This window comes from Acanthopagrus latus, chromosome 19, assembly GCF_904848185.1.
Source record: "Acanthopagrus latus isolate v.2019 chromosome 19, fAcaLat1.1, whole genome shotgun sequence".
NCBI lineage: Eukaryota > Metazoa > Chordata > Actinopteri > Spariformes > Sparidae > Acanthopagrus > Acanthopagrus latus.
The window spans coordinates 18,002,717-18,030,086 of record NC_051057.1 but is presented as its reverse complement, the minus strand read 5'-3'; the positions used below and the strand labels follow the sequence as shown (position 1 = coordinate 18,030,086).

The window sequence follows — 27,370 nt, the reverse complement described above, 5'->3', positions numbered from 1 at the left end:
TTGGTGCCGCCGCATACATGCTTAGGGAAGAATAGCAAGTTTTTTCCTCACCAATTGAAAACGCTGGAAAAGTATTCCTTTTACAGCATCTGCTGCACTTCAATAATTCATCGCATTTGAATGTTTTATAAGTAGACTGTGTAATCTTTAGACGAATGGAGGTGCTGGTGTAGTAGGAGCTGTAACTTTCATAAACAAGGACGATGATGTATTTCTCCACACTGTTAAAACCCCTTCCAGTTCAGCCCTCAACCTCTAACATATATTTGAAATGTTATCTTAAAGCTCATGATTTTATTTATCTACCAAGCTTGTAGAAAGGAGATAAATAACTGTGTTTCTTTTTCCTTAACAACATCATCATGATTGTGAAATAACAATTCAAATGTATTTGTCAGGTCCAAAATTATTGTTTTGTTCATCTCCCTGTAAGAATATTTTCATTAGTTCCAGCCGCTAACAAGGTTTGTCAGCCAAAACTGTGGTGTAGAAATGACGTATTTTTTGTAGGCTAACCTGGAGGTTAGCATCGCCCTGGTTCCCTTGACAAAAAGCCGATGTGATGGTGTGATGACGTTTAAAGCAGCTTCGGTAGTCTCATTTAGCCATTTGTTAGCCACCACATATTTTAAGACACCTAAGCACTTGATAATAAAGTTGTGGGACATTTAATGATGCATTTTAATGTTGTAGAACAAAACCTGTAAATATCTTTAGCTTTTTTCAGGCATTGGCATACTGACTTTGAGAGTTTGAGTGTTTACTGATTTCATTACTACACCAATCTATAGTATAGCTAGCATTAGCAACGTCAATGTTACCTTGCCATAGAAATGTGAACATTAGCATTAGGAATGTCAGCTAGCATTAGCAGTGTTAGCTAGTGTGCAAACTGGCACCACTCGAGGGGCAGATGATTTGAACAGCGGCATCTTGACGTGACTGTGGTGGACGGGGGGAGATGGAGAGGCACATTAGGTGGTTGAATATTATCAATAACACCGTAAAGCTTGTTAGCTTCAGATGCTTTCACCTTTCGATGAAATGGAATTATCACACTTCCTCCGCACATTACAGTTGTTGTCTTTACTGCCTGAAGACAATAGCCTAATAGGATCAAAAATGAGGCGACGGTGATTTCAGCCACGCAGACCCAGCTTTATTAACAACCCTTTATCTCTGATATCATCAAAAGGCGATCATCAACTAAAAGTTAACAGCACAAACCCTGAGCTCCTCTATCTCCTGAATGCGACGCACCATCATTTGCTGTGTTTTTTTTCTGCCCCCGTGACTGATTATCATTACCTTTTCTTGCAAATACCATGCTCATTACGTTAGTGTACAGCCAAAACATTAGTAGAGGGAGCCTATCTCTCTCCCATGAAGGGAGAGGGGAGGAGAAGAGCTATGGAGGCAGATTTTCCCCTAGCCTCAGCAGCCAGCCCTGGCGCGCTTGGCTATTAACCACAATGAACATGGGCTTTGTTATTAACATCTGTTCATCAGGGATCGGGCCCAGGCCTAATCACCCCTCACACCTTCTGTTTCTGCACAAGAAGAGAGGCAATCAAGGGCATCATTTGGCAGCTGGCTGGAACTACTAATGCTTTTCTCCTGCTCTGCTCCCCCCACCCCCCCTCTCCCTTCATCGCCTTTTCTCTCTTCACTGCCATCATTTTTTCCTCTCTTTTCTCCCCTTATCCTCAAAAAATGTCTCTCCCACCCTCTTATGGGATTATGTTATTTGAGGAAAAGAAACACACACACACACACATACAGACAGATGAAGAACATGGACACACACACACACACACACACGCGCGCACACACACACACACACACACATATATATACAAACGGACACAGAGGCAGAGAGCGAACCTTTGATAGCAGCGAGATGGTAGATTTACTGATGGCCGTAACAGTCCGGCGCCACGGGTGGCTCACATGAACTCAACCTCATCTCAGTTTCTCTCGTTCTTTTTTTTTTTTTTTCCTCCCACTGTATCGTGGGCAGATGTTCACAGGTTCATATCAGCGCCCCAAAAACGACATTCAGACAGGGTGTGAGGGAGGGAAAAAAAAAAAGACAGACACAGGAAGAGATAGAGGGAAAGATGTGAGAAGCAACAATGGTGAGAAAGCGAGAGATAATAGTGGGATTGACAGATTACCAGTGGGAGATACTATACTGTGTGTCAATAAAAAAAAAAAAAAAATCACTGCTACAGATTCATTCCCAGAGCTAAAGTAATGGGTTTTTCTGAAGGTAACGTTGGTGCCAAAATATGTGACACTCATACGTCTAGGACTACGAACTACTGAGTTTCTATCTTTTTTAATTCTCCCTCATGATTTTGTTTTGTTTTTTTTCCGGGACGTTTCTGGCTCTCCGGCGCATGTTTGTCTGTGTCAGTGCTGTTGCGACCATATGATATGTATTTTTCTGCCTGCGACTTATGCCAGAGATCGGAGCATTTGTTGTCATCGGATTAATCCCTTTGTCAGCTCCGGCCTCTCGAACACATTGTGTCTCCTTCTGTTACCCACAGGAAGGAAGGACTGGGGCATCTGTGTTTGGGTTGGCTATGTCTAAATCAGCACTCCTTGTCCTATCGCAGAAAGGATACACGCACACACACACACATATGCACACACTCTGCCTCCTCTCCCCTCTCTTCCAGCCTACTCTGAATGTCTGTTTCTAACTGAGAACAACATGTCCTCTTCTGTCTCAGTAGAGGGGCTTCACAACACAAAGCCCTTTCATGTGTGGATGCGGGTCTGTGATGGCTGTCACATTCTGGCGAAGTTCTCCAGGGCTGTCAGCTTGAGATGATGTTTACCAGGATGCTGCTGTCAATCAGAAAAAGTTGCTGTGACTGATATTTGCTTTGGGAGTCTTTCTTTGCTGTTAAAGGGTTAGTCCACCCAAATCACACACACAAAACCCCCCCCCACACTTTTTAGAAGAGGTTACGGGCACAGAAAACCAAACACGAGCATGGTGTGACATTACTACGCTTTATAATCTTTGAATCATTTTAATTAAATCATCATTACCCGAATGCAGTTACACGGTGAACTCAGGTTGTCTGGTTTTTACATTAAGATCTATTTTAGAATGCCCTAATTATGAGTTCAAGTCTCGTTAGTCAAAAAAATGATAATCACAATACTTAACTCATCAAGCTAGCATATTAGCATACTTCCCCTGCATGCACTATATTTGGGTTAACATTCCCCACAAAGTCTTTCTTTTTCATAATTCGAGGAAAGTCACACAATGGAGGCTTGTTGTGCATCTTTGTGTACATGTGTTTCACATAAGATGCATTGTCCAATTTGTCCAAAACAATTAGCTCATGTTGAAAGCGCAGGAACAATGTGTTTTCTGTATTTTAATGTCTTCTATGTGGATCATCACTTGGTGAGGATGCTGTGCAGCTTTAGCCTCAGTTAATCTTTAGAACTGTATCATATATACTTAATTATTTCATTAGGAAAGTGAGAGCCAATGTTTTTAACCAGCTTTTAGAGCCAAGTTTAGCCTGATTATCTGGTAGCCACAGCTGATTAAATCTGCCAGTGACAGTTGCCATTTTAGGTGGCAGAGCTGATGATGGCTAGCTTTAAAGTTTAAACATTTCTTTTCAGTCTGAAATAAAGGCCCAAGTCTAAGTGGCTAACATGCTACCATTAGCCTACAATAAACTGCATGTGTACACTCTGAAAGGAGTTTTTCATTTTCACTTTGCAAAACCTGGAGCCTAAATCGTCCTCAATGCAACTGTGTGCTCATAGTTCTGTCAAGGATTCGAGTCTGTTATGCTAGCAGCTAACATAGCCTTGAGTTGCTAGCCTCAGGCACAGGTGAGGAAAAGAGTGTTTAGTTACGTCATGTAATTATCTCAGCCAAGACGTTTTGTCAAGCTGTTGTTACACTGAATGACATTTTAGTGGGTTTTACCCGTAAATTGTGGTTAAAACATACATAAAAAATGTATTTGCTGAGACAATATTTGAATTAAACAGGATAGATTCTAATGTGAAGAAAAATTACAATATTTTAAGTTGATTGACAACCACAGAACACCCCAAGACATGTAAATAGAATGTCATGTTTAAACCCATGTATGTGGCTCCACAAGTTTTACATTAGAACAACTAATGACAAAATTGAAAAAAAAAAATAGATGTCAACTGTTTTGCTTACTCAAAGCTTCACACTCACAAAAACACTTAGCACATACTTTTCAGCGGAAAGGAAAGGTGTGTAGGAGAGGGACGAGCAGATAAAAGGTTGCACTCAAAACTCCCGCACGCCATGCGTCTTGCAAGGAATACATTCATTTGCAATGTTTTAGTGCTAATTAGAAGATATCTTAAATGGGGAGTGTCTAACGCTGCATCCAAACACGTTCCCAACATGCAAAAGGGGAGGCTAAACTTTTTCTAGCTCCATGTATTGGCAATAAATGACAAATGTTAAAGTGATGTTTGGTATTTTTTGCCTTCCTATAGCTCAAGGGGAATGTGATACAGGCGCAGACTTACAGCCACCATGCACAAACCATTTGCTGTATGAAGGTGTAGTACTGAAGGAGTTTTTGATTGCAACAAAAGCAATTTTAAAAAAAAGAAAAGTATAAATAAGATGATATGTTTTACTGGTACGGATCTAGACCATTTAACTTGTCTCATGTTGCCTTAAAGTCCACAAAATATTTTGAAACAAACCTTCAATTTCACATTAATCCTTCCCTCACATTGAGCTGCTGTCCCTTCAAAGAGTGAGGTCATCACCCAACCATGTCCAAACTTAATACACCCATATGTTCATGTGCACGTTCGCCTGCTAATTGAATGTATCCCCTGTATCAGTTTGCCCTCCTGTTTAACAGACCAAAGATCAGGCGAAAAAACTTGCTCTCTGACAACATTTAGCCAACACACAAGCGCGATACGATCTCTCCGCACCCCCCACCACGTGTACTACTGCTAAGTGTGAGCAGGGTTTGTCTAATTAGCCTGTTTGCAGGCTCGGAGCATCACTTTTAATGAGGTATCAGGTCCTCAAGGTCATTTCCGTTTTTTCCAGCTTGTGTGTACGTCTTTGTGTGAGCGCGAAAAGTGTGTGTTTTCTCTTCCCCTTCTGTTTGTTTGTGTTCTCTTTTTTAATTGAAAAATGTTGACTCAGGTTGTCTCCATCTGTTAAGTGAGGAGCAGCATGACCGCAAATAATTATGACCTTTGCAGTCTGTCTTCTCCCAGAAAGCCGTTCTGTCACGGAGAGCACCGCTTGTAACGGGTAAAAAAAAAAAAGTGTTGTTGCACTTTCTTTATGAATGCAAATATACGACCTGAAGACACTTAGTGCCGTGCGATCATTGAGAGAATCAACTCTGAATGTGTAAGGACTCATTTATTTTCTTATTATTGTCGTCCTGCCACACGTTTGTCTGTAATTCATATTTGCTTTCCTCTCTTCACTCTCTTTTTCCCATTTCCAGCCACAGGGGTCAAAGATAACGCACTCGGTTGACATTAGTCAACAATAGCTTTTTGGTCATGGCTCACAACGCCCACACTTTACCTCTACAGACAAGGGTCGTCAATTTTATTGTTTAAAAGTCATTCTGCCTAACCTTTATTGACTCCATTTTCTTTCATTTCTTGACCTAACTACCCGTTCAGTCCTCGCCTCCTCCTCACTCGATGGCTTCAGTGCATATGTATTCACCACGCAAGACCTCCCTCGTTTTCCAGTGTTCCCTTCATTGTCGCCTCATTCTTCACGGACAGTTCTATTTCTGTAATGGTGCATGGTCAGCCATCATGGCTCCATCGCACATTTATCTGTGGAAGGCATATGCCCATATACAGATTGAGCTTTTCACCTTGGCGTCACCCAGAGGCTGTTCGGATTCAGTACAAACATGCGTGATGAGTGATCCAATTACAGGTGGACAGCTCTAATTACAGGTGTGAATACCCCCAGGACGTATTGAGGACACATTTGAGATCCCCCTGTCACTCAGACCACATTTTTTTAACACACTGGAGGACCGCCCACTCAATTGATGTCCTGCTCCAAAAAAGAGGAAGAAACCACAACAAGATTATTACGGATTAAACACCGTCTGATTTCCATGTGGTTCTGGTTTCATCTGGTAATGCAAATTATGTTCCAGGCTCTCTTAACCTGCTGATGTTTGAACAAATGATTAAACTACTGATGGTGATATCCCCAGACTCCCTAAATCGTGTGATTTTAAGAATTGTTGCAGGAGGAGACACTTAATGAACATCGTGAAAAGACTCCAGTGAACTCTAAATCATTGGTGCCTTCTTGTAGATTTGGTTTTAAAAGCAGAACATTAAGATGTTTCTTTCCTTGTTGAAAGTGTCAGTTTGTAGTGGCATCGCTGCTCCAGACTGTCTGCTTCCGTGTCTGGAGTGCAGCTCTTTGAATGCACTTTTTAAACTGATTTGATGTCCCCCAAGTTTATCAAAGAACTGCGGAGAAAGTCCCCAGATTCCCTTAAAACACTACATTTTGAGACTTATTGTGATAGCAGAAACTTTATAAACTCATGAAACACTGCTTAAATGACATTCTTATTATTTGGGTCGTCTTATTAATTCAGCAAATGTTATCTTTGTGTAAAAGGTGTTTCCGTTTGTTCCAGTGACTTAGGTATTTAGTTGCGTATCGAAGTGAGATCTGATCACAAGAAGTCACTCAAGACACAAGACGACACATTTAGTGCCAGGCGTGAATCGACGGGGCTGGAGAACGTTTGGTGAATCCAAATGTGAACGGCCTCCTTGACTTTCATTTTCCTGCCTCAAGTCAAGTTCTGGCTTTCGGCAGCTAGCCGAGCTAAACCGCCACACATAAATACCAGTGATTCAATAGGAGGAAGCGAGCCCACAGTGGAAATGATAACAGTAGAACTGGTCTAGGCCTATATAGCCAGGGGAGTGCTAGTGTCCCTCCTCTGTCAAAGTAAAAACAGTGAGGTGCTAAACACCTTCCATCCCAGCAGTGGCGGGGGGCTCACAATGCCATTAGAAAAAGTGTGGAGAAACACTTGGAGTGTCAATTCCTCAGGCTGGTTATGCTGCAAGTCTCTGTGTGTCCAGGGATGCTATCGTCATGCCAGTAGGACAGAGAGACAGGGGGTGGGTGCTCTAGGAATTATATATTGAGGATCAAGGAGAGCTGTGGGTAGCGGTGGGAGGATGTGAGGGATGTACTGTGCGGCTGTATATGTGGTCTGACCCCAGGATGGCTATTTAACTACTTACCGGCAGGCGCGGTGTAGCGAGGAGCCCACCAACGCAAACAGGGGGAAATAGAACAAGGTACTAATGACTGTGCATGCATTAACATACACACAGGCGCGTGTGTGTGCCATGACAGAGGCATACAGTATTGTACACACAGGCGCACATGATAGCAAAGAAAAGTAGACCGGGCCTCGATGGGTTAAATGGCCTTGTCCCCCCTGTGTTGAGGGGGAATGTGGTCCTGTGCTGTGAGCGATCGCTTCCTCTCTCTGGGGCTCCAGCATGGGGCCAGACTGGTGGCTGTTAGCTGGAGATGGATGACTTCTCATCCTGCCCCTTTCCGACAAGTCGAGTGCACGGGCAGAAAACAACACAGAGAACCTGAACATGCAGCCAGGAGTAGCACTTTTGTTTATACAGTAGACAGACAGTGCAGTCTGCTGTGAGATTTTTTGTGGAGCGCCGGGCAACATGAAAAATGACAAGTAAATCCCATGCTTGAATCTGATCCCTGATTTAGATACCATGTTAGCTAAGATAACAGTAATCTAGCATGATAGCCCAAAAAAACGTGACACCCGAAATATCAGTATTGATGGGCGGAAAGAAAAATTGACAACAAGACAAATAGTGGCATATTTTATCACAAAGGGGAAAATCTGGGTTGTTTTTTATTTTCATTTAATACTAAGGGTGGACGATACAGATAAAGTCCTCTGTCAAGTTATATATAATTTGATACTGATGCAGGGAAATCCAGTTAAAAAGCTGTTTATAGATGAAATAACCAGATGAGAACGTCTGGTTTAGCTAACGCAGTGAATCAGATACCTGATGAGCGCTTTCATCACGCTGATGCAAACATCCTGTAAAACCAATTTCGGTGTTTGGTGTGGTGTTGATTTGTCAAGCAAAGGCACCCCAAGGGCTGTCACTTCTTATCCCAAATTCGAACGTGAGAGAACTATTTGATCTGTAATCATCTGCTCCCAATTCAAAATTCGGAGAGCACAATCACAACAGGCCTTGTGCCCCAGCGTGGGATGTTCCCTAAAATGCATTGTCCTTCTGAGCCACTGAACTACACGACTGTTCTCGAGTAGAAAACTGAGAGAACCAGTGAGTCTTGTTGAAAGGACGGTTGTAACACTGAACCATTTGAACAGTGATGTGTGGAAGGGTCCTGAATTTAATACTGTGTTAGCTTGTCACTAAAGAGGCAGTGGATGGACGGTTAGTGAATAGTTTCAGGCTATGTGGGTTTTGTTCAAAGCAAACTGAACATGCCAGTCAGAATCATGTATCTGGTCGACGGTGAATCGAACAAATCTGTTTCCTGTTGACGTACGTGAATGTGAGTGCTGTTAACTCCCACTAGAGTTAACAATGCTCACCTCACATGCCGGCATGGCTCGTGCAACTGAAGACACTTCAACTAAAATGGCACTCAGTAGAGCGTATACCTCTGCCAAGGCCCAACAGTCTTCTTTTATCTGCACCAAAGTACATACTCATAGATACCAGGCACCTAAACACATCTGAAAAAATCAAGATGCATGTAAGAAAGTGGAAAAAATAACTCCTGCATCCATCATTTTATCTTAATCCACACCAAAAGTGAATGGGTTCTATTTTGGGCTGAGACCGATCGGCTGTTTTAGTTTCTTAGAAATCCGTCAGTGGTTTTAGTGTAATCCTGCTGACAAACCCTGACCCTTCCTTTTCATTTCTGTTCAGAGTTGCAAATGCGCAGGATCGATCAGACAGAATGTCCAGGGTAACAACAAACTATTGAATTATAAGAAAAAGAAAAACACAACTGACAATTTCTTTACATGATAAGACAAATTTCGGTGTCATGTCATGTAATGTGATACCTCCCAATCATGTATTGTGACGACTGATTTCAACTAAAGTAATAAAGCTCAAACGTGGCCCGAAAGGTGGAAGGAAAGCGTACCCCATACTTCTCGGTCCATGTGTGTGACCACATGAGTTACTGCACTTCATCTCCACTCTACATGGTCCAAGAATGGAGGTCACCCTCAAAGCCCAGTACAAAGAGCAGCCTGATCCTGCGGTGTTGACTTTAACATTATGTCCCGCCTCCCCTCCGCAATGTTCAGAGAGGCCTGAACAATGTATCTAAAGTGAAGTTCTCCCAGCAGGTGGAGGTTCAAACGGGTCCCAGACCAGAGGCACCTCGGGAGGGATCGGATGGCTGCCGCCTTTAGGCCTGGCCAAAATTTGACCCGCACTAAAAAACAGGCCTGTTCCAGACCATTGCTGCTTTCCCCCCCTGCTAAAACAACACCAGGGAAAGTGTGCGTCAATACGGCTAGAGGTTTGAGTGTAAATGGTGTGTGTGTGTGTGTGTTCGTGTCTATGAGTGGTGAAAGAAGGGCATGTAAAAGGTGTATATGCACCTGAAAACACTGACCCAACCTTGGGTAAACACACAAATGACCACCTCATGGGTTTCCTTCTTTGAACTTGCGTGACGTGCAGCAGAATGTGTCAGTGCACACACATATGACCCGTGTTTGTGTGCAGCATTCTTCACGTGAGGTCAAATGTGTTATTTATATAGAGCTACATGGAGGAATGATGTTGAGGTTGTCTTTTACTGAGTGCTCCTAAAGTTTGCCGAGGGTTTTATGACAATCATTCAGTCTCTTTGCCTTTTTTGTCCGTCATTTATGGAGGCACAAGTTTACTTGTTAATGCATTTATTTCTATGGCTACACTTAAGCTTAACAAAAGGTAAAGGTAAAAGGTCGGACATGCGATAGCGCTGGGACTACCGAACATCTTAACGGCCGTTGATGGCCACCAGCTGCTAGGCCCCGCCCTTCGGTCAGTGACTGATGGGCCAAACTTGACCTTCTCTGAGAGCGGCTTGGGGCTGCGGGGCCGGCGGATTGAAAACATCCTCTCGGAGTGATGGCTGTTTCAGGGCCTGGAGACACGGGAAACATGGCCTGCCACTCACACACTCCCCGTGGTATCAAAAGGAGCCAGCAGTGGCATGCCAGACATGTCACCCATGCGCCAGGCAGACTTCACAGGCCAAGCTGAGCCAGCAGGACGCCGCCGGTCTCTAACTTTACCAGATAGAGAGAGGTTATGCTTACAAAGGAGGCAGAGGCAATGTGAGGTTTTTAAAATGAAAAATGTTCATGGCCCACCACAGCACGACGAACGAAGCCGAGACGGTTCTACTGTGGTTTCTGCCTGCATGATTTTATCCAAGATTCAGCCAGACATCTGCTCTATTGACAGAAATGTCACAGCCTGCATAGTGACTGACACAAGAAAGAAAATGTACATACTGTCAGCATGCGTAGTGTTTAGATGATCTCATTCATTAGTGCGTTATACAAGAGGGGACTTTCAGTGCATGAAAATTCTTGTTTTTTCTTCATGTGATTGGGGAATTGTTTAAGAAAAAGGAGATTTTACGTGCTTTTTAGTTTGTCAAACCCAAAACTGCGTCTTTGTGCTCACAAAGGAGATCAGTGGCCCCGGCTGGCAATTTTTAACTAAATCAATAAGCAGAGTTGGGGATCGGTGAACTCCGTGTAATTACACCAGTGGTTTAACGACATTTTGCCGCAGCTCTCTGGTAGTTAACTCACATTCATATTAACTCAAAATACAATCAATTTTGGGCCATAAAAAGAAAAGAAAGGTTTTTTATTTTTCTGTTTCCAAAGCTGACATTCCTACAGGGACATTTTATTGTCTGGTTTATGTATGACCTGTGAACAAATACAGGCACTTCAATAAACTCAATTGAATGTTTTTTTTTTTTGGTGGCATCCAACTTTTTTGTAGTCAATCAAATGAGATTTCTCCTGAGCATCGCTCGTTGTAGTTCAGCTTCTTTGTGTGAATTTATTGGATGATGCAGAAACACAAAATTCAGACCCACACAACTTAGGAATACACAATACATTTAATTTACATCCCTGCCTGCTCATCAGTATATGGAAACATTAGCCGATAAATAGAGCTGATGATGTAATGCCGAATTCTATTCATTGACCTAACAAGTGCAGTGTACAAATTCTGATACGGTTGTAGTTTACACTTTGAAAGTCGGTGTCGACCACAAGGATTCAGAGAGAACATCTTTTAAGAACTATGAGAACTATGTAATAATAAATTATCCATATTTACTCAATATGTCTTAGCCTTTATTAGCCATTAGCGATTGACAGTACTGTTCCCAATGCATGGATTTCTATTTAGTGTATACAGTAATCTGTGATTTGGGGAGACACTGAAAAAGAAAAGCAAGCAGAAAAGGGGGGGGGGGGGGTTACAACCTTGAAAAGTGCCTTTGATTGTAATTGACAAAAAGCCAATTTTGGGGCTGTGGGAGGGGGCTTATATGTGGGATTCATGTTTGATTTGCCGTTGATTTGCAGAGTCCTGCGATTTAAATCAGCAACACGAACTCTTGAGGGCATCTAGGGGTGATTTCGATTTTTTCCTTTTTTGGGAAATCTGTGAATCTGAGACAGAAATAAGCAACTTAAAAGACATTTTCTTTCAAGAATTTGGACCCTATATTTAGGTTTATATTAATAGCACATTTCAACCATGCATGGGAAAGTCAATGATCCAGCGCTGTATTCCAGGGAGTTGTACAGTCTAATGCCAGTCCAACAGACTCCTACTGCCGCCTTAAGAAGTCCTCCTGGCCTCTCCCTCAGTTTTCAGGCGATAATGGGGAGCTCGGTTGATCAAATTGCAGCTGTGGTTGGCGCTGACATGGCAGGGAAAGTGACATGTGAAAGTGTCACAGAGCTCTGAGGTCACGCCACGGTGTGGAGAGATTTCTCGTGTGACAGAGCGAGCGGCGCTGTGCTGTCTCCGCCGAACGAACAGAGGCCACATGTGACATGGGGATCGGGTTGAGTTAGCCACGTATAATGTTAAAGGGGGACATCTCCTGATAGTCATGCTTGAGAAACGGCATGAGAAAATGATGTGCGCCCAGGTGGTCAAATGCTCTTTTTGTCTCTCAGCAGACAACCGGTGCTGCTTTTTATTGCTGTTCATCACTTTAAAGGAGGACCCATGGCGGGTGTTTACGGTTCCTCGCTTCCCCCCTCGGTTCTGCATGCTTCCATGCTCCCCTCGCCAAAACGAGCGGGAGCTTTTGTTGTAGAAGGGGAAGTGAAAACGTGTAAGGGCTTATAATATATGGTGTGAATATATGGTGCGTGAGTAATAAACCATGCGTCCATTCAAGTCAAAGCTACTTGGAGTACAGACATATTCTACTTGCCTCTCGTGAAAACCCCATATGGGCACCCAGTTTTATCTATATACGATAACAAAAAGCGAGCACTTCATTTATTTCATACCATATGATATGGACACAATAGTGGTCCTATTGGGCGAACAGGCTGGAACATATTGTTGCCAGTCATTAGGCCCAGATTAATACTTGCGTACATATACATAAAAACCCAACAGAATGATATTGCTCGGAGTTGGCATCCATAAATTGTGGAGATATAGTGTCGCCAGATAGATGGCATATGGCCATGGTAGGACACTGCTCCTTGTAATTGAGCAGCAGAGCAAGCAGTCCATAAAGATGCCAAGACATAGTTAAATATTTATGTAGATGAATGGAGCAATAAATAAATGGTTAAATGAATAATGGCTCGACTAACGTGATCGCAATAGATAAGTCATGTTTTATTCAGGACCTCTAACCCGTTTAAAGAGGAAAGAGGACGTTATTCTAATGAGTCGTTTGTTTAAATTCCCTCTGAGTCGAAGTAAAGAGAGGGTATTTTCTTCATTTCCAACGCTCAGTTTAATAATCTTACAGCCTTAATAAAGTTCTGCGCACACCCTCTCATACAGGGCTGCTGTACAAAGTTGCCTTTGGCGATTTCAGGTAATATTCTCTTTGCTTTAAAATCAAATTTCCCCTCAAAAAATGACTTCAAAATGTTGTAAAATGTGAGTTAATCAGCGCTGGTCCGAGCTTCATTTTCTCTGTATTGTAATAATAGTGTTCCTCTATTTAACAAAACCATTTCCTCCCTTTATAGACAGATGAAAGTCGCCCTGTGCTTTTCTTCTGTGGGGGATATTGTATGTCTCTGGACTCCCCACAGAGCCTGACCAGATTGCTGTTTTCGCATGCCCTCTACAGGCTGAAGCTGGAACTGAGAGTCCACAGGCAAAATTGTCCTCTGAGATCATCCTTTCAAGAAATGGCAATGAACGGAGGCAGCATTAATCAGAAGACAATGTCTATTCAGTCCTGAAATTGGCAAAAAAAAAAAAAAAAAAATATCACTGCAATTCAAAACTTTCCTTTGTTTCAAAACGTCTCAGCCAAAAATCCCCAAAAAGTGGTCAGTGCCGTGACTGCATCATGTTCACAGATACTTCCCCCGAGTGGACACGAGGGAGAAGCTGTCAGCAGCGTAGACACAAGAGTCCCACTGTGAAGTCAGGACCACATCAGACATGAAGCTGTCCACAGCATGCCAGCAGGATTTCACTCTTTGTCCTTCAGATTCTTCCCTCTTCTTCCCAGTGATGAAAAGACCATCCCATTGTGCTATTTTACAGTTATAAATGCAAGTTGTCATAATCTTGGTGTGTCAATAATCCCAAGGAATCTGACATGAGCTTGGATTCACAGTAAAGGAAGACATTTTATCGTCATTGTGTGTGTATTTTTTTTATATTTCTGTAAGGCGACGGTGTAAAGAAGCGTCAACATCCGTCAACAGTCTATCTGCATGAATAGCTTCCAGTGGATTTAAGTTGTTGTCATGTTGCTGGTGACCCTTTAGAATCTCCCTGGGGCCCCGGGGGTCCCTGGACAGCCCACATATTTTAAGACCTCACTTAACTACTCTACTGTGAATTATTGTTCAGATGCAAATACACAAACGCATTTGCACGGAGAGAGTTTTACAGAACTCTTTTTTTCTAAGGAGAAGAAAGAGGACAAACCCAGCACGGTTTCACGATTCGCCTGTAAAACCTGCGTGATATTTTCGGTGGAGGAAAATCGTCGCTTGTGTCCACGAGGAGTGCACGGTATCTGTCCGCGTACGGCTGAATGTGTGTTTGTCTAGCCCTTTAAAGCCTGCGCCTTCCCCTGTGTGTCTTTATTGTGGGGCAGCTGAGGCCCTGCCTGTAGCTCTGTCCAGCACAGAGACTCAGACACCAGCTGCATTCACCGTCACAGACCTCTGCCGCTCTTTGATGTCCGCTCTGCTGCCCAGCCCCTGACCACAGAGACACCGCGTATCCACCAACCATCTCCAGTAAAAAAAAAAAAAAAAGAAGAAGAAAAAGAAAAAAAAGAGAAGACAGAAACAACTCACTCCTATTAACATGTTTTTATTATCTAACGGGAGAGGAGAAGTTGTTTGATATCCGTGGACAAAAAACAAGCTGTTCGGGTCTGAGCACTCTGGGGTGTCTGACTGATTGACTGCATGGGCAAAGTTCCCAGGGTCTGTCTTTGTGTCCAACTGCTTTTCAAACAGCCCCAGGCTTGAGAGAGTTTTGCCTCGGGCGGAAAAATGATAAATTAGAATTACATTTTAGCAAATCAGAGTGTCTAGGTTTGGACTAGAAAGGTGCGAGAATGAAACGAGATAGCCTTTTATCGTGTGGAATCAAAGGACAATGGTGCTGACGTGAACGTATTTGTCCTTTGGACGAGTAATCATATGAATATGCAAAATAAAAGACGGGGGCTTCCCGCTGCTGAGTTGATGCAATTGATAGGACAGTTTTGAATTTGATTTAATTTGTATTTTACATTTTTGCACATTAGCATCGAGAGGCACAACCTGGATTTGCTCTTGATCATGTGCAGTGATTGAAACTAATGATATTTTCAAAATTCATTTAAGGTTCATAAATTAATTTGACGGAGAATTCGGCATGAAATTCATACAGGATGGAGAAATATTATTCTGATGGGTTGGCAAGTCGGCTTCGCCATCCATCACTGCGATGTACTTTCAAAACTAAAGTCAGAGAAGTGCTCAAACTTGGACATACCTGTCTCCCTGCTTTCCTGTAGTCAGATACTCAGAGTATAGACCGTCCTTCAAGACAGCAAGATGAGCACAGAGCTGTCCAACCCGTGATGAGTGAGCACAGGGGGCTCGCCATCAAAGATATGCCTTTCTAAAGAGAAGAGAAGAAGAAGGAAAAAAAAGAGAAAGCGAGAACAATATGTACAGATCCTATTATCTGTTGTGCTTTCATTGGAGACAATGTTTGCATCATATCCAGGTGTAATGACATTTCCCCTCGCAGGCCGTGCTGTGGCGCAGACGGATGACTCAGACATCCGAGTAAACCCCCGGATAGCGGCTCGCTTCACGATCGTTGTTAGCCTTAAAGCCCTTGCGCAAGCAACTCACAAATGCCTAATGGTCTTTATCATAAATATCAGCGCTGCAAAGGTTATAGTTAGATAGATACGTCCCCGCGCCCCATTTAGTTGCATAGCGGACACTTTTGACTGATGCGCCTCTCAAACAGGTGGAAGCACATTGATAGAAGAGGCTTAGAGCTAAATAACAAGTAGGTTAATCTTAATGCGGCTGAAATATCTGCTCTCGTGTAAAGGTTATCTCAATATAACTTCTGCATTGTTCTCTCAAATCTCAGCAACCTCCTCAGTTAAACTAACGGAGGACCTTGCCATTTTGCACTAGCGTGACTTAGAGGCAGGAAGTTGAGGTGAACAGTCAGCATCCGCCGCCGCAGCTTCACTCCTCTCTGGCTGGAGGGCTGCAGACAGACCAGAAGGACTATTTAAGTTTTGACTAATGGTTCACTCGACTGAATTATAATCACATGATAATATCTATTGACCACCATTGATTTGCTATTAGAGGACTAGTTTAACCGTGATTTATAGCAGCAGACCTGTCACGTCCAAAGCCATAAAGGGATCATTGACAAGCAACAATAGCCCTTCTTAACATGCCCCTAAGGTCCCCTTCACCAGCGGATCAATAGCTGACCTCTATAGCTATTATTTACTGGCAATAGCATTTCGCCTCCTTCTGGAAATGATGTACAGTATCTGTCTGAGAGGCAGAAGGACACATTGTTCTTAACCTTGAGCTAATAGGCTTAAATAGTCTGCTGTGAGCAATGTGTAGGAGAAATAAAGACAGGTGTAAAAACTGGATATATTTATCTTCCGGCTGCGACTAATGATTATTTTTATTTTCTTGATTGATCTTTATGTCAATAACATATCAGAAAACTGGGCTTCTAATGGACTAGTGGTTAAGAAGCTGTAATCTTAAAGTCACCAATTCGATTCCCCATACCCCCCCGCCTTGTTTCCTAATCTCTTGACCGACTGCTTTAAAACACAGATACAAACATCAAAAAATCTACAGTATATCCTGCTTCTGTTCACTGTGTAGTCTGTCTTTGTAGTTCTATCTTCATTTGCAATTGTACTTTCCCCCCTGTGTGTATGATGTTCGTAAGTATATGTTCTTTATTTGAAATGAAAATAAAACACACTTGAACTTAAACTAGCCTAAATAAAAAGTAAATGATTGATTAAAAAAACAAATAAATAAATACTGCCGCATAATATTTCCTCAATTTTTCCACGACGATAAGCTATATTTTTATTGTTTTTTTCAGATGGCGAGAAAATTAACTTTGTTTGTTTCCAATTTACGTATTTTAACTTCAAGCAATGCCAGCAAGACAATAAACATATTTCATGTTTCTTCTTTGCGTGCAAGGTCAAGTGTGGAAGAGTGAGGAGGAAAGAAAAATAGTGTTCTATAGTTACTGTTATTCTGTAGAAATTTCCAATTAGCAAAAGTAATATTAACATTTTAAAAATAATATACTGATATATAATATATTATACACTATTAGTGTATCTAAGTCTGTAGTGTGCACTTGGTTAATAAAGCCACAGAGCCTCCCATTAAGGAGGACCTGGGGGGACAGAGTATCTCTCACCGAGTGACCTTTATTATGAAGAGAGCCAGTGGGTCATTGGATGTGACACATATGTATTAGGCTGATTAGGGCTGCGGCCCTGACCGGAGTCCGCAGGTGTCCAGCAGCGCGACACCAGCCTTCCTCTCCATCCGAATTAAAAGTAAATGACATAGATGTGACCTTTTTAGCAGGAAGAGAAAACGACTTTACTTGCCATCCAGTGAGGGGGTTGATTCTTTAGGTAGTGAATTGTTTTCTCAGCCCAGTCAGCAGGATAAAACCACTGATATGTTCACATTTGCACGTGTCATAACCTACTTATCATATTGACATTTCAGAAAAATGTGTCACATCATGTTCACGTTACAGGTTTGTGACCTGGCTTTCATGTCAGGAGGTAGAGGGGATGATGGTGGAGTTACAGGCGAGAAGGCCTCCAAGCCAGCGATACAGTTCAAGACTGCATTTTAACATTACTAAGTGCAAAAACCCTCGAGGCAAATTCCAGTTATATTTGTCGCAACAAAAGAAATGGTATTTTGGGGCAAAAGACGGGACATCTTGATCTTTGTTTTGTGGCGACCAACATGTGCTGTTTTTTAACCCTCAAGTGTTTTTTTGTGCCTAAACCTAACCAGATCATAACCACAGCGTTGTCACATAAAATATAAAATTGCAACAAAAAGACACCTCAAGTTTGAACTTATCTATACTGAGAAACATTGCTGCTTGGATTGCATTTTATGGGAACGCTGATTTGATAAAGAAATGCTTTTTTTAAATGATTCAAACCTCCAACTTTCCCAGAGGTTGCACACGTGATCATGCGTGAGCACATGCCTGCATGCAGTGTGCGTCTGTCGGTCAAAAGAATCCACTCGGACAGGTGATGTGGGTGAGTAATCCATTAGAAGGATACAGAATCCCTTCCTCAGCAGTGCACAGTTTGAGTGCGCTCAGCAAGACCTTGACGGGCCCCAGAGCCAGGGCCTGTCAAGCCAGGAGGCAGAGTGATGGAGAGCCCCCACCATGGTGCACTGGACCCTGGCTCTCACCCACGCACTGCCACTGAGGCCGCACACTCGGGGGCCTTCGGTCACTGCAACACAATCCAGATGTACTACAGTGGTGTGTGGTTGTGTGCAGGTATGTGCGTGCGCCGCGTTCACACGCACATGTTGTTCTCACTAAGGGTATGGGACTGTGCCAACAGAGGGTCAGTGCAGATTAAGATATTTCCTGCCAGTCTCCTGTCTGTTTGTCTCAGGGGCTTGGGATATTTCCATTATTGCAGGAAAATTCACTCAAATCCCTAAACCTTGTCAGCCAATGACATGCAGTCCCAGAGGACACCGGGCTTTAACTCTGAGGGACATTAATGAAAAGGCAACCAGCCAGCTCCCTGAAGGAATACCACCAGCGCTGCACCAGATAATGGCCACGAGAGACGGCGAGCGGGGCTTTTTTTTTTCCTCACGCGGAAAGTTTGCAAAAGTTGGAAGTCATCATTATTACTGAACAGACATAACCGTGGAAATCACAAGACGTGATAAAGCGTTGAACAGACACCGACAGATTCCTGACAGAAAACCAATGCCCTCCCTGTAGCGATTGTTGTAGCTGGCAAAAAAAAAACAAAAAACCCTCACATCAATGATTAAACACAGAAGTTTGACTCAACAAGATTCTTTATTTGTGTGTTTTTCCTGCCCCCAAGCATCACACAACCATCTGTGTGCATACTCGTGACGTGTGATATACCTCCTAAATGCTCTGTAATATAGTAAATGATTTCAAATTAGCAATAAGCCGCCGCCACGGTGAACACGATGCTGTTTCTAATTATAAATCACATCTCAAAGGACTTATTAAAGCGAAAAAGGAGACGCTACAACTTCACTAATTGGCGCCGTGATTTTTTAAATAAGTGTGTGCGATTCCTGCTTCGCCAATTGCAGTGAATAAAGACACTCTGGGTTGTTATGAAACTGAATCAATAATGTAGAGCACTGCTGTGTCTTTATTGCATGTCTGGGGAGCTACCGATTCATAAAAAATAAAAAAAAGTCACATTACATTATGGAATTTGCTTTCCCAGGGGTTTGCGATATTGAAATTGCATTAACAAACATGTCTAACGTCAACGTTTTTTTTGCAAACATGTCTGTTATCTTATTGATCCGTGCAACTATGATAATGATTCATTAAAAGGTAGAGAGTGAAGTTACTGAGGAGTGATTCTTAGTTGGTGACACACTTCAACCATTCACACTCGCAGCCATTAAAACAATTATGACAGCTGCTCTGTAGATTCTGTGATAAGTGAACGAAATGACAACAGTAACCTCAAACAAATACACCTTAACATCCTTCATCATGCCATGATACTGGTGTGTGGGTGTGTGTGTGCATGTGTGTGTGTGTGTGTGCATGCGTGCATGTGTGCGTGTGTGTGAACCCTGCCAGCCTGAAAATCAGTTTGTGGCTGTGAAATCCCTGTCAGTGCTCAGGGCTTAGGCATTCTGATCTGCTTGGGAAAGCTGCTACACTAAAAAATGGCATTTACCCGGAACGGTCACATTGTCTCACAGTAAATGCTCGGTTCATTTTCTCTCTCTCATGTGTGCAGCAGTCCCCCTCTTTCCCCAGCGTCCGGTCTTATAGGAGTGGACAGCAACCTGAACGTCACATCGACTGCATGATCTTGTTTGTGTCTTTCCAGAAGCACAGGACTCCTCAAGTGGACTGAACAATCTGACGTTTTGGGCAAAACTTAGATGCGACAGAGAGAGGTCAAGGATGTGTTTACCAAAAACAAAACAAACAAAAAAAGAGACGACAGCCTAAAGTGCCAAAAAAAGTTCATTGAATGGCCACTTGAGGCTGACTTGAAAACCGAGTCAACCCTGCTTTACTGCAGAAATGAACATGTTTACAGTCTGGTACCAAAAACAACTGTTTTGGACTCTTTGGCCAATTACATCAAGACCTGAAGTTATGCATAATTAAGGGCATGGCTGCTGTACGGGGCTCCACCACCGCTCCACCTCTTGTGCCTATTCTTGGGTTATCTGGCAGCCAGGTGGAGTCAGAGCCCTTCAGTTGAGCGAGTCGCATCGTCTGCGTTTTTAAAGCGATGGCAGATCGTGGAGCCTAACAGTAAGCTGAAAATACTAGCAGCCCATTACTGCTCGTCTTCTGTTATTTTGTGTGTCTCTTATGTGAAAGATAATTACAAATTTCAATACAAAATTGGATTTCCATTTCTTGTGGTTATGAAAACTTTCATGTGAGGTCGGGGTAAAATAATCAATTCATCTTACAGCTCCTTCAGTTTTGACCCACTGTACTTGCCATAGCTAACCTTGCTTCCAGAGGAGCAATACCTGGTGAGTATAACCCATAAAAATGATGGCTAATTATATGACAGTAAAACACCCAATAAACTCACTTTATTCTTTAGCATCTGAAGATATAAAAACAATATTAAAAGACAGATACATGTATTTTTTTTGTTGGGCATGTGAGTTGTGGTAGCAAAACAAAATACAAGTGCAGACTGGAAGTTGTTTAAAAGTGTATAATTCCTCATTTTTGATGGAGCAAGCCACCAGATTCCTCATGATTTATGCCTTCGTGCTAACTTACGTTAAAGGATGGCTCTCTGGGTCTGATTGCAAACATTCACCAAACATTGGACTGTTCCTTTAAACCCTTTGGGCTGTGAGCCCACATACTGTAGATTTTGAAGATTTCACCCTCAAATATTTGTACAGCTGTATACTGACGGTTGCATAAGTTAACCAGCTACCATCAAAATATCATTAACAATAATTGAAACTCTCTGTGGATCTCTGCCCTCTAGGTGTTAGGGCCGCCAGAGTTAGTTATGTAAAGGAGGACATGATGACAGTGGCTGATGGTGTGTGTGTGTCTGCTTGTGTGTGTGTGCGTCTGTATGTCTGTGTATGTGCGTGTGTTGAAAGGTGAGCGTGGTCGGTGGCTTGGACAGTTCGCGACCCAGCGGGGACATTGGCGCTCCGGCTGGGTAGGTAATGATATCAGATGCCACGCTCCACAACAACAGGTGCCTTGGCACTGCCACCTTCTACCTCCACGCTGTGTCAATGACATCAACACCGACCCACTGGTTAATTATAGATCACCAATCCTCTGCTCTTCACTGCTCAGCCACGAGAGGAGCAGGAGGCTAAGGGGGAGATGTTCTGTTGAGGCGGGTTGACAGGTTCGATAAAGAACATGACAACACAAGTTGGATTTTCGCCCACCAACTGTGAGCTTTTTTGTTTGGATTTACTGGAGTTATTTAGGGTTCAAGCCCGAAGCTCCTATTGTTCTTGTGCCCATTTTATTATTTTTCTTATGCCATGTGTCAAATTGCCGTGAGCTGGAGAGAGCTAAACACATGAAACATGGCCCGATGACTGGGAATACTGTGCAACTGCTTCTCAAGAAATAAGGGCCAAATCGTCCACATTGTGGCGCTACCACAAATGCCTAAACGCAAGTCCGACTGCATTGAAATTGGATACGCTAGTCCAGCTAAAAGTGCTCTATAAAAAAATCCCAGGACCACCTAAGGCTGTCATGATGGATTCTGTGCTCAGCAGCATAAACTTAAAAAAAACCAGCGGAGTGACAGCTACTTTTTCAAATGCATATACAGTGTCATGGGACTAAGATACACATTTCCATTACAATTGGTTGAAAAATGTAGAAATGCACTCAATTGAAATGTCCTAGCAAAGGGCGGGGCTTAGAACAAATTGGACATAAGTCAATAACCACTGGTCCAATCATCATAAAATATCTTCAGGCTGAGGTTTGGAACAGGTCTACCAAAGCATTTTGAGCCCCAGCACCACAAATACTGAAAATGTGTACCTCAGAACCTGGTAGAAGGAATTTAAAAACATTTCGATGACACGCTCATTGCTGCTTGCGGCTTTAGTTTCGATCGATTGAGCTGCTCGAGTGAAAACAGCTTGAACCTGCTAATAACCACATGCAGCCCTCCAACTATGTAATGCTGTGCTATAAATGTCATAAGCTGATATCCTAACATGTCAAACATTTCCTACAACTTGAGCTAAATGGTTACCAGTTAATTCTCACTGGTATATGGACCCAATCACTGGACCGATCACAGACCTGAGGAAAAGAAAATAGATGGCGTCCTCATCACGGCTTCTGTCATTGCTTCTAAGATGTAATAATGCGACCCAAGGTGTAAGGAAACACTACTTTGTCTTGTTTTGTGACATTCTTTTTTCAAAGCTTGGTCTGTTATTATCCCTTCTAAAAATCCCAAAGACGCCCTTCTGTTCTCAAGCTTGTCTTCTGTGCATTGTAGATCATTTGCCATGTGTGTACAATCAGTAGTCTGAGTTGCACAAAAAAAAAATGTGAATGATATATTTACATCTTAACGCCTGCTAATAAACTCCTGTTTCTCATTCACTACCTCGCCACCCCTCCTGTCTTTTTTTTTTTTTTCTCCATGAAGGACATATGATTTTTGTTGTCTTGTACCTCATATGCTCAGAAGCCGTGCGACTAATTCAGTAGAAGAGCTCAGCTCCGGGGTGGAGATTGGGAGCAGATTTAGGTGCAGCATTTGGATGACCATATGGAACTCTTTGTGGCGCCAAGAGACCATGCAGCTTGGAAACCTGATCACCATCTCCCTGGTGACAGCTGGAGCCTTTACACCATCAGAACATTTGTAGACTTCTAATTTGTCATAACCACCTCCTGTGGCAAAGAAATATGCTGCAGAAATTAGGTAAGCAAAGTTCGGAATTTCTGGGACGGAGCGAGATTTTTGGGAGCGGGGCCAAGAAAACGATAGTGAGTCTTATCTTTTGCTTACATAACTCGCTCTATACCCTCTAATTATGGGGGGTAAAGAAAAATCCATATGAAGACATTTTTGTCATGTGTCTGGCGTTCTCCAAATACACCCGGAGACTGCTGTCAGTGTCCTCTGGAGGTATGAGAGGGGTTGTCCTTCCTCTTGCCCAGTCATAATTTCACAAGTGCGTGCATGAGTGTGTTTCTGTGTCTGTGTCTGTGTGTGCATGTACCTCTGCACCTCGTGGTTGTCAGTCAAGCGCAAGCTCTCTCCCTTAACTCCCCGAAGAGAGCTACTGTTTCTGGTAGCTTGTCAGTAAATATATCCCATTAATATTTCATAGAACTGTTTTTTTTTCTTGTCTGTTGTTGCTGCTTTTTCTCTGTGTGCCTTGTTGTTTCTCCCCATTTGTCTGAATGGACCATGTACCTTATGCTCATCAACCAGAAAATACCCCCTCATTCTCCATCTCCAGTGTGTAAAGTGTTTTCTGCCTGAAGGCACAATTCTCTTGTCATTGTTGCACACTCAGGGCCTTGTTGCCTTGTGATGTAATTGTTTCTGCTCTGAGACCTTTTCACGTCGCGCGCGCACGCACGCCGCAGACAAAGGACGATTTCACGATTTACACGACTCTGAACCTTTTAAACTCACAGTTAGAGCGCTCAAAGCATGATTGTTTAGCTAACAAATTAATGACTCTCTAACAAAGGCTCACAGTAACAGAACAGTAATTACTTGACTACAACTCGGGGTATCGGCGGCCGAATTGTCGCTGTGGGCCTGTGACGCTGGCAGTAAACAGAGACTCAAATTCTCGTTGCACTTAGCAGAGCTCTGGGAGAGGCTCGTAGGGCTAGCATTTTTCGTGTGAGAAATAGCCTAAGTGTTTTTTTTGTTGCACGGCGGTAATGCTCTCTAATGCTGATGGTTGACTCTCTGCAGGCAGCCTCACAATTCTCAGGTGGGCCTTCCCAAAGCACTAGCTGAATTAAGTGGATATGGCTGCGAGATTTTTAAAGTGCGTCACAGCGTACGGGCCGTTGGTCTACCGTGACATTACTTGGTTGTTAAGTGTTCTTTGGCGGATTACAGCGGGCTTTGGCATGTTTCTGACAAAGCAGAATGGGGCCATCAAAACCAGTTGGCTTGATACTGGACGGGGGAAGCGATGGATTCTGTTTCCGTTCATTTGGTTCAAGCTGGCACCTCTGGGAGAACAGCAGACTGAGAAATGTCCAAGTGGGCATCAGGGAAGGGGTTTAAAACAATAGATGGGAAGCCAGGCGTTAGGAGGCGTAAAATGGAGGCTGTGTGGTTGTGTTTGGTCCACGGCGAGCACGATAGAAGCCTTCAGGCCCATTATTGTTCATCTGTAAGGCACATTCTGCCACAAAGAGACAGCTGTGTTTGTGTGAGTGACTGCAGTGTGTAAAAATTCTTCTCCTACATCAATGGAAATAATCAGGATATACTGATCTGATACTCCTGACTGGTATCAGCACAGAAATATTTCTGCTATTATTTGAATTTGTTCTGTCCTACTTTACGGTACCACAGATATCACTTACATAATCTGCGCTGTGAGGTATACAGAATTTATGTGAGGAAATAAGAGACAAAGAAATCACATTGGTACTCACATTGGTGAGGGTTGCACGGATTGTCAAATTCTTGGCCAACACCAATACAATGCTTAAAATAACAATTTGGTCGATGGCTGATGCAGATGTTTTTTGTTGCTCCCCACTGTGGTGCCAGGGAAACAAAGAAATCACCATTAATTAATGGGTTAATAATACAGACTTCTTCAGTAATTGAATGAAGAGGCTGTTCTCAGAGGAAATTAAGGTCCCCAGAACACTGTTTGAAGCAAGAAAGGTGGCAGGGTCCACCACATATTGTAAGTTAACAGTATGAAGCTATGTGTTATCCTTTAAGGTCAATTTGTTTATTCAGTTTGTTTGGAAATAAACAAAATATTTAATGAAGATCTTTTTCCTCTAGTTAAAATGTCTACCCCAAAACTACACGTTGTACCTTTAACTGTGGAAGTTGACAGGACTGGATATTGGACCTTGGTAACCTACTTTTTGAGCTCTGGCGCTTGACAGATCATTTTAGAGAGCAGAAATTTACCACCATGAAGTTTGCTTTGCGTTGGATATTCAAGAGGTGCTCACTAGGAATTCGGTGTCCCCAGTCAGGAACAGACTTTTCGCCTCAGGTGCGGTTGTTTGGGAATTAATGGGAAAAGTTGTTCAACAAAGTTGAACATATTTCAACCTGCTATGCAATCTGCTCGTAGTCTTACAATCCTATGACTGGGACGTCACAGGCTAGTAGCTCATCAGTGTGACAAAACAGATAAACATCAGCCATCATACATCAACTGAAGGTGTCTGCCAATATCAGATTTGCACAGATTTGAATGAAGGCAGACACCTTCAGTAGATGTGAAGAGAAAATAGCTTGGTGCACCAAACAAAGTAGTTGAATTGTTTTTTTTTTGTTTTTTTTAATCTAATGTTTTTGTCTGCATTTGCAACACAGAATGATCATTGAAACTGCTCTGACACTAAGTGAGGTAGTAAGCTGTCGCTGTGATTGTTACTTATTTTTCTTGTTCCCTGGATTCTGAATAAAACCTTTCAAACAGCCACCAATCCTCAACCAGTCACTTCCTGACAAGAAAAAAAAGAAATCTTGTTCCGTGTTAGCAGCCAGGCACAAAAGTCAGGGTGAAAGCAAAGAGGAGAATAAAAGGGAAAGAAAAGGACTGGCTTTAGAAACGCTCAGCTTCAGTGGCAGGCTAGCTGGACTGTAACTTAGATATGTAGTTTAGAGAGAGAGAGAGAGAGAGAGAGAGAGAGAGAGAGAGAGAGAGAGAGAGAGAGAGAGAGAGAGAGCTATGGATTTTAATCCGTCAGTCGATAAAGGTCAGCGCTCGAAAGGGCTTTATTCCTCAGCTCCACATCAAAGTGTAAATCCGCTGATTGCAGGCCCTGAATGGGAAGACAACAAGGCTCCATTTGTGGTCTGTTTCTATGGCTCAGTGTGTGTAAGACCCCGCGTGCGTGGACCCATAATACAGGGGGTTTCTATCAGGGGCCCCCTAGATCAATGGGCCGCATGACCTTTGCATTGTGCTGCCGGCTTGGCCCGTGATGTCATGCCATCTATCCGGTGCTCCACTTAAAGGGGCGAAAGAAAAGCAAGGCAAAGTCCCACACCTTCCTCCCACTGAGCCACAGAAAAGACAGCATGAAAGGCATCATCTGCAAATGTATCCACCTGAAACAGGATTTATTCCTCTTAAAACACACCTTCGCAGATTAGGAAGCTCTCTGAGGAGCGTGTAGGTGTTGGCAAATGAGGCGCCTGCTGGTTAAATGCTGCGTGGAGCGACTGTAGGCGACTGCTGAATCACTATTTGAAGGCATGTTTGCTGACGTTAACAAAAGTCTCGCTGGCTGATTCAAACCCGCCCCATCACTTCTGGAGTGTTGTTCCCCATTGATCTACAGCCACTGAAATTAAACATGGTCCGGCAGAGACTCTGGGCTGAGAGACAAGAGAAGTCCTCTCATTGTTCCCGAGTGAAAGGTCCTCTTTATAGTGAGGAGGGACGATGGCAGCTGGTAGGTTCTTCCCTCTATAGAAGATAGAGCACTTTCACAGAGTTGTGGAGTGCATTTGAATGGAAATCTAAAGAGGTAGGCGTGAACCATTTGTTTTGCTATGTTTGTGTTTGCTGTCAACATGTCTGTCTGTGTTGTGGGGCGGCCCCTTTTTACTGCACAAAGTGGCCAACACCCCCCCACCACCACACCCACACCCACACGACCCCACCAACTCTGCATCTCCCCCCCAGAGCCAGACATAATCGGGGGGGAGGAAGAGCTGCCTCAAAAAGAAGAGTGGCGGAGCCATCTTTGTGGGCAGCTTTGTCATGGCGACAGATGGATCACTTGTCAAGGACGTCATTAGGATTTCGGTGACTGGGCCCACTGGAAGAAGAGAGGGGCTTAAAAAAGGACGACTGGGAAAAGATGGGGCTGGTTCAGGCGGGAATGGATGGGAGACCGGGTCACATCTATCAGCCTTTTGACTGCAGCCATGGAGATAAATAATGTGATTGGCCACGCGTTAAAGGAGACACCATCGGGGATAAAAGAGTCTCCATTTTGTGATGGTATG

The 27,370-nt window shown here is 43.1% G+C and overlaps 1 long non-coding RNA gene across 3 annotated transcripts in view; it reads right to left on the bottom strand.

The window, feature by feature from the left end:
• LOC119008330 overlaps window positions 1-27,370 on the bottom strand; it is a 270,887-nt gene that overhangs the window by 13,400 nt on the left and 230,117 nt on the right. For 2 of the 3 annotated variants that reach the window (XR_005071392.1, XR_005071391.1), the window contains one exon: window positions 15,364-15,492. This is a non-coding gene — a long non-coding RNA (uncharacterized LOC119008330). Of the gene's footprint in view, window positions 1-11,689; window positions 11,820-15,363; window positions 15,493-27,370 lie in introns of those variants that run through there. The other variant, XR_005071393.1, reaches the window with a different exon arrangement.